Raw genomic sequence first — 8,399 nt, 5'->3', positions numbered from 1 at the left:
GTGTGGTACCCTAAATTTGTGCGATGAATTAAATATTTGGTTTCAATTAATGAGAGTAGTTTTTATTGCTGTTAATTTTGTTAACTGATTTCGCTCTCGGTAAATTCTGAAGTGAGATTTTCCCTGAGTTGTTGCAGCGTATATCTCTTCACAACATAGATTTTTATTCGCGCAGCACCACAACAGCAGACTCGCAACCACAACCACTCGACCACGTGCACTAATTGCAAATCCACGTGCACCTAACTGGTCACCCCCCTAGCACACCTAAGTCTCTGAAGGAGAGATTTGTGGGTAATTATTCGGGTGCAATTTGCCTCCAACACACTGACAACAGTTAACACCCGACACCGCACTTAATCCTCATGATCACCGCCACCGCGGAGAGCTAACACTCGAGCAACAGCATCACGACGATCATCGAGGATCATCACGCACAAGAGCGCAGAGAACCCCAACAATGCCGCCAACCCTCCGCACATCAGGATCATGTACCAGTCCGGCATCACCACCGCCATTAGAGCCTTGTCTCGAGCTCCTGCTAACAGAAATGGAGGAGAAGGAAGGAGAAGGAGAAGCGAGGCCAGGTGTGAGGAAGAAGAGAGGAGCACCTCGGTCATTTATAAGCCCTTATGTGGTGTCGCTCAAACGCCCGACTGAGGCATGCTTTATATTATTATCCCTTCGAGGCGTCGCTTCAGACACCCGATCGGTGCATTCTATTGCATATCCATGTTGTATATGAATAACCTGCTTGCATGCATCATAGATTCTTATTTTGTGACTGATGTTATGATCATAGAATATTTCAGAGCATGATTATCATTTGTTATATTATACCTGTGTTCATAATGTTTGCGAGTACATTCAAAGTACTCACTGGCTTGTCCCTGGCTATTGTCTTGGCTAGATTTCTTGCATGGAGAGGAGCGTTGTGATGACAGCACCGGAACCTACGCAATGGTGATAGCAGCCCCGCGAAGATAGGAGTTATCCAGGTCAGCTATTCCTGTGGGAAATGGAGTCCCATAGACACTGATGTACCACAAACCGCTTCCGCCATCAGCCACTAGAAACCGTGTGTTGTACTCATAGGCCAGAATGGTCTTGTACTACATATTTTGTATTTTGCTTGGAATTTCTGTATCAAGTTGGTGCCTCATCAGCTAATAGTAATCCTGGGGCTGGTGCGCACAAGGACCATTTTCTAGGAAAATGATATCCCGAAAATCCGGTCCTGACAACTGGGAACCACATCAATATCCTCAGACTATGTGGGTTCATGCAAAGAGCAAAACGCTCGACCCTGCATTACCTTCGGGATATAACTCTCCCATTCCTGGAAAACTATAAGTTGTTCAAAGATAAACAAGTGAAACTATTGCTCGCTATGTTGGACCGAACAATAGAAATGGCCCCCCAAAGAAAACCATTTGGGTGCCTAAGAAAACTGTTGATGCCCTGCCTATTTCTACTCGACTAACCAGCAGGCGTAAAGAATTCGACAGAATGAATATATGCATACATGATACAATCACTATGCTCATTCATCTGGAAAGAATTTCAATGCTTATTCCTCACTCCTCATCGAGAAACAACTATGCTTATCGAAAGAAATCACATCCTACTCGTTCATTTGTTTCGAAGCCACCTGCAAAGATGTGGGTGGTTAAGAAAGCCTAATTCTTCTGCAGGACTATGTCTTCGGGTGTAATGAATGAATTATGGACAGTGGATGCACTAGTCATACGACCAGAGACAAGTCATTGTTTGTCGACCCCAACTTCACTGCTTCTCCTCTGAAGTATATCACTTTTGGCAACAACAACAAAGGGAAGGTAATTGTCTTAGGTAAAATTGCTATTTCCAAGGACAAATCTATTGATGATGTGCTACTTGTTCAATCCCTTGGATTCAATCTTATGTTAGTTGGCAAGTTATGTGATTTAGGCATGCTAGTTTTATTCTCTATATCCAAATGCATTGTTAATATGCCTCCAACGCATCTATAATTTTTTGTTGTTCCATAATATTATATTATCTGTTTTGGATGTTTTATATGCATTAATATGCTATTTTATATTATTTTTAGGACTAACCTATTAACCTAGAGCCCAGTGCCAGTTTCTGTTTTTTCCTTGTTTTTGAGTTTTGCAGAAAAGGAATACCAAACGGAGTCCAAATGGAATGAAACCTTCACGATTATTTTTCTTGGACCAGAAGATAACCAGGAGACTTGGAGATGAAGTCGGAGGAGCCACAAGGCGACCACAAGGATGGAGGGCGCACCCAGGGGGTAGGGCGCGCCCCCACCCTTGTGCCCCCCCCGTGACCCTCCTGACATAATTCTTTCGCCTATATATATTCCCAAATATCCCCAAACCACCAGACGCATCCACGAAAACACTTTTCCACCGCCTCAACCTTCTGTACCCATGAGATCCATCTAGGGACCTTTTGCGGCACCCTGCCGGAGGGGGATTCGATCACTGAGGGATTCTACATCAACTCTATTGCCCTTCTGATGAAGCGTGAGTAGTTTACCACAGACCTACGGGTCCATAGCTAGTAGCTAGATGGCTTCTTCTCTCTCTTTGATTCTCAATACCATGTTCTCCTCGATGTTCTTGGAGATCAGTCTGATGTAATCTTCTTTTGCGGTGTGTTTGCCGAGATCCGATGAATTGTGGATTTATGATCGGCTTATCTATGAATATTATTTGAATCTTCTCTGAATTCTTTTATGCATGATTTTATATCTTTGTAATTCTATTAGAACTATTGGTTGCCAACTATATTGGTTTTTCTTGCAATGGGAGAAGTGCTTAGCTTTGGGTTCAATCTTGCGGTGTCCTTTCCCAGTGACACTAGGGGTAGCAAGGCACGTATTGTATTATTGCCATCGAGGATAAAAATATGGGGTTTTCATCGTATTTCTTGAGTTAATTCATCTACATCATGTCATCTTACTTAATGCATTACTCTGTTCCTCATGAACTTAATACTCTAGATGCAGGCAGGAGTCGGTCGATGTGTGGAGTAATAGTAGTAGATGCAGAATCGTTTCAGTCTACTTGATACGGACGTGATGCCTATATTCATGATCTTTGCCTTAGATATCATCATAAATTTGCGCTTTTATATCAATTGCTTGGCAGTAATTTGTTCACCCACCGTATTATTTGCTATCTTGAGAGAAGCCTCTAGTGAAACCTATGGCCCCCGGGCCTATTTTCCATGATATAAGTTTCTATTTTCCATCATATAAGTTTCTGATATACTATTTTTGCAATCTTTTACTTTCCGATCTATAAACCAAAAATACCAAAAATAATTACTTTACCGTTTATCTATCTCTATTAGATCTCACTTTTGCAAGTAATCGTGAAGGGATTGACAACCCCTTTATCGCGTTGGGTGCAAGTTGTTTGACCGTTTGTGCAGTTATTAGGTGATTTGTTCGTCATCTTGGTTCTCAAACTGAAGGAAATACTTATCACTACTTTGCTGCATCACCCTTTCATCTTCAAGGGAAAAACCAATTCAAGCTCAAGAAGTAGCAGGAAGAATTTCGGGCGCCATTGCCTAGGAGATCTATGCCAAGTCAAGACGTACCAAGTACCAACCATAAACTCTCATCTCCTGCATTACATTATTAGCCATTTGCCTCTCGTTTTCCTCTCCCCCACTTCTAAAACGATTTTCGAAAAAGATTTGCCCCTTATCTTCTGCCCTTCTTCCGTTCGTCTTTTCGTTTGCCCTTATGTCTTTATTGGTTTGTTTGCTCGTTTGCTTGGTATAATTGTGTGTTTATTGAAATTCAGAAGCAAAGAGTTTATGGATCCTCATCCACTTGCTAATATTTTTAAGAGATCCAATTATGATGAACCAATTGCTAGTGAGTTGTGTGCACTAGATTATCTTTATGAAATTTTGCTCGAAATTCGTGAATCTGAAAATTGTGATGAAGAAATTTATGAAGAGATTCATGATAGATCCTTGAATAAAAAGCATGATTGCAATGATATTATTATAAATTATATTAATGTCAATTGTGCTAATAATATACAAAACCCTAAGCTTGGGGATGCTAATTTTGCTATGTCCACTACTTATTGTAATGATCATGATTGGGGTGATTCTTCTTATGATCTAGAAAATTTGTTTAAGCCCCATGATGAATATGAGATTGATAATAATGTTTGCAATAATATTGAAAGTGGGTTTATAAGGGTGTCAACTTTAGATCCCACATATTTGGAGGATGTTTAATCTTATGAATTTTTTGATAACAGTGAGTTTGGAGAAGTCGTGACTTTATTTTATGATAACCCAACTATTTTGAAAGAGTGTCAACTTTGCATGCATGTGGATCATGTTTAGAATAATTTATATGATAGCTATATTGTTGAATTTGATTATGATCCTACATGTAATTATTATGAGAGAGGAAAATATGGTTGTGCAAATCTTCATGCTACTAAATTACCTCTCGTTATGTTGAGATTGCTATTATTTCTTTCTTCTTTCTTCTTCTTCTTCTTCTTGTTCTTTGCATATGCTAGTTTTTGCTTTCCTTGATAATTTGTTTGCCTATAAGATGCCTATGCATACGAAGTATGTTAGACTTAGATGTGCTTTTCACATGCTCTATGATGTTGTTTTTGTGCTTCAATTCTTGTCTTTCATGTGAGCATCATCGAAATTATCAATGCCTAGCTAAAGGCTTTAAAGAAAAGCGCTTGTTGGGAGACAACCCAATATTTTCCCTACTGTTTTGAAATAAATAATTCATCTAGCCTCTGGTTAGATGTGGTTTTTTTAATTAGTGTTTGTGCCAAGTAAGACCTTTGGGATGGCATACGGTGATAGTTGATTTGATCTTGCTGAAAAACAGAAACTTTTGTGCTCAGGAAAACAATTCTTATTTTTGATAGAAGCGTGATAAAATACTGATTATTTTCGAAGAAGATTAATAAACAAATTTATTAGGTTTTCCTAATTTTTCAGAATTTTTGGAGTTACAGAAGTATTTGAGAGTTAGAGATTACTACAGACTGTTCTGTTTTTGACAGATTCTATTTCTATTTGTTGTTTGCTTATTTTGATGATTCTATTGGTAGTATCTGAAAGAAATATGCCCTAGAGGCAATAATAAAGTTGTTATTTTATATTTCCTTATATCATGATAAATGTTTATGATTCATGCTAGAATTGTATTAATCGGAAACTTGATACATGTGTGGATACATAGACAAAACACCATGTCCCTAGTAAGCATCTACTAGACTAGCTCGTTAATCAATGATGGTTAAGTTTCCCAACCATAGACATGTGTTGTCATTTGATGAACGTGATCACATCATTAGGAGAATGATGTGATGGACAAGACCCATCCGTTAGCTTAGCATATTGATCGTTAAGTTTTATTGCTATTGCTTTCTTCATGTCATATACATATTCCTTTGACTATGAGATTATGCAACTCCGGGATACCGGAGGAATACCTTGTGTGCTATCAAACGTCACAACATAACTGGGTGATTATAAAGATACTCTACAGGTATCTCCGAAGGTGTCTGTTGGGTTGGCATAGATCAAGATTAGAATTTGTCACTCCGAGTATTAGAGAGGTATCTCTGGGCCCTCTCGGTAATACACATCATAAGAAGCCTTGCAAGCAATGTGACTAATGAGGTATATGCGGGATGATGTATTACGAAACATGTAAAGAGACTTTCAGGTAACGAGATAGAACTAGGTATGAAGATACCGACGATTGAATCTCGGCCAAGTAACATACTGATAACAAAGGGAACAACGTATGTCGTCATTACGGTATGACCGATAAATATCTTCGTAGAATATGTGGGAACCAATATGAGCATCTAGGTTCCGCTATTGGTCATTGGCCGAAGAGGTGTCTCGGTCATGTCTACATAGTTCTCAAACCCGTAGGGTCTGCATGCTTAACGTTCGATGACGATTTTGTATTATATGAGTTATGTGATTTGGTGACTGAATGTTATTCAGAGTCTTGGATGAGATCATGTACATGACGAGGAGTCTCAAAATGGCCGAGAGGTAAAGATTCATATATAGGACAATGAAATTCGGACACCTGAAATGTTTCGGGGTGTACTGGGTACATATCGGAGTACCGGGGGGCTTCCCGGAACCCCGGGGGATTAATGGGCCTTATGGGCCATAGGAGGGTAGCACACCAGCCCACAAGGGATGGTGCGCCCCCCTAAGGATGGAGGCCGAATAGGAGAAGGAGTAGGTGGTTCGGCCCCCCCTTTCCTTCCTCCCCCCTCTCTTCCCTTTTCCCCCTCCGGTAAAAGGAAAGGGGGGGGCGAATTGGACTAGGGTCCCAAGTAGGATTCCTCCTACTTGGGGCGCCCCAAGGCAGTCCTCCTCCCCCTCCCACCTATATACACGTGGGGAGGGGTCCTACCTCTTGAGCATGCATTGGTTTTTCCCTTGAAGAGGAAAGGGTGATGCAACAAAGTAGCGTAAGTATTTCCCTCAGTTTTTGAGAACCAAGGTATCAATCCAGTAGGAGGCCACACACAAGTCCCTCGTACCTACACAAACAAATAAGAACCTTGCAACCAACGCGATAAAGGGGTTGTCAATCCCTTCACGGCCACTTGCAAAAGTGGGATCTGATAGAGATGATAAGATAAAATTTTGGTATTTTTATAATAAAGATTAAAAGTAAAGATTGCAAAATAAACGGTGCCAGAAATAACTTGTTGACGGGAGATTAATATAATGGACAATAGACCCGGGGGCCATAGGTTTCACTAGTAGCTTCTCTCAAGATAGCATAAGTATTACGGTGGGTGAACAAATTACTATCGAGCAATTGATAGAAAAGCGAATAATTATGAGAATATCTAGGCACGATCATGTATATAGGCATCACGTCCATGACAAGTAGACCGACTCCTGCCTGCATATACTACTATTACTCCACACATCAACCGCTATCCAGCATGCATCTAGAGTATTAAGTTCATAAGAACAGAGTAATACATTAGGTAAGATGACATGATGTAGAGGGATAAACTCAAGCAATATGATATAAACCCCATCTTTTTATCCTCGATGGCAACAATACATGTTGTTTCCCTTTCTGTCACTAGGATCGAGCAACGCAAGATTGAATCCAAAGCTAAGCACTTCTCCCGTTGCAAGAAGGTCAATCTAGTAGGCTAAACCAAACTGATAATTCGAAGATACTTGCAAAGATAACAAATCATACATAAAAGAATTCAGAGGAGATTCAAATATTGTTCATAGATAATCTTGATCATAAACCCACAATTCATCGGATCTCGACAAACACACCGCAAAAGGAGTTACATTGAATAGATCTCCAAGAAGATCGAGGAGAACTTTGTATTGACATCCAAAGAGAGAGAATAAGCCATCTAGCTAATAACTATGGACCCGAAGGTCTGAGGTAAACTACTCACACATCATCGGAGAGGCTATGGTGTTGATGTAGAAGCCCTCCGTGATCGATGCTCCCTCCGGCGGAGCGCCGGAAAAGGCCCCAAGATGGGATCTCACGGGTACAGAAGGTTGCAGCGGTGGAAATAGGTTTCGTGGTGCTCCTGGATGTTTTCAGGGTATATGAGTATATATAGGCGAAGGAAGTCGGTCAGGAGAGCCACGAGGGGCCCATGAGGGTGGGGGCGTGCCCAGGGGGGCAGGCGCGCCTCCCTGCCTTGTGGCTTCCTCGGTTGTTTCTTGACGTCCACTCCAAGTCCTCTGGATCACGTTTGTTCCAAAAATCACACTCCCGAAAGTTTCATTCCGTTTGGACTCCGTTTGATATTCCTTTTCTGCGAAACACTGAAATAGGCAAAAAGCAGCAATTTGCACTGGGCCTTGGGTTAATAGGTTAGTCCCAAAAATAATATAGAAGTGTATAATAAAGCCCATTAAACATCCAAAACAGAATATATAATAGCATGGAACAATCAAAGATTATAGATACGTTCGAGACGTATCAAGGGGCGCCTAGAACACACCAACAATTGTTAGCCGTGTGCGGCGCCCCCCTCCACAGTTTACACCTCCGGTCATATCTTCATAGTGCTTAGGCGAAGCCCTGCGCGGATCACTTCACTATCACCGTCACCATGCTGTCATGCTGAAGAAACTCTTCCTCGACACTTTGCTGGATCAAGAGTTCGATGGACGTCATTGAGCTGAACGTGTGCAGAACTCGGAGGTGCCGTATGTTTGGTTCTTGATCTGTCAAAATAAGAAGAAGTTCGACTACATCAACCGTGTTGTCAAATGGTTCCGCTTTCGGTCTAGAGGGTACGTGGACACACTCTCCCCCTCTCGTTGTTATGCACTCCTAGATAGATCTTACGTGA

The sequence above is a fragment of the Triticum urartu genome, chromosome 5, assembly GCF_003073215.2.
Source record: "Triticum urartu cultivar G1812 chromosome 5, Tu2.1, whole genome shotgun sequence".
NCBI lineage: Eukaryota > Viridiplantae > Streptophyta > Magnoliopsida > Poales > Poaceae > Triticum > Triticum urartu.
This window is presented reverse-complemented; position numbering follows the sequence as displayed.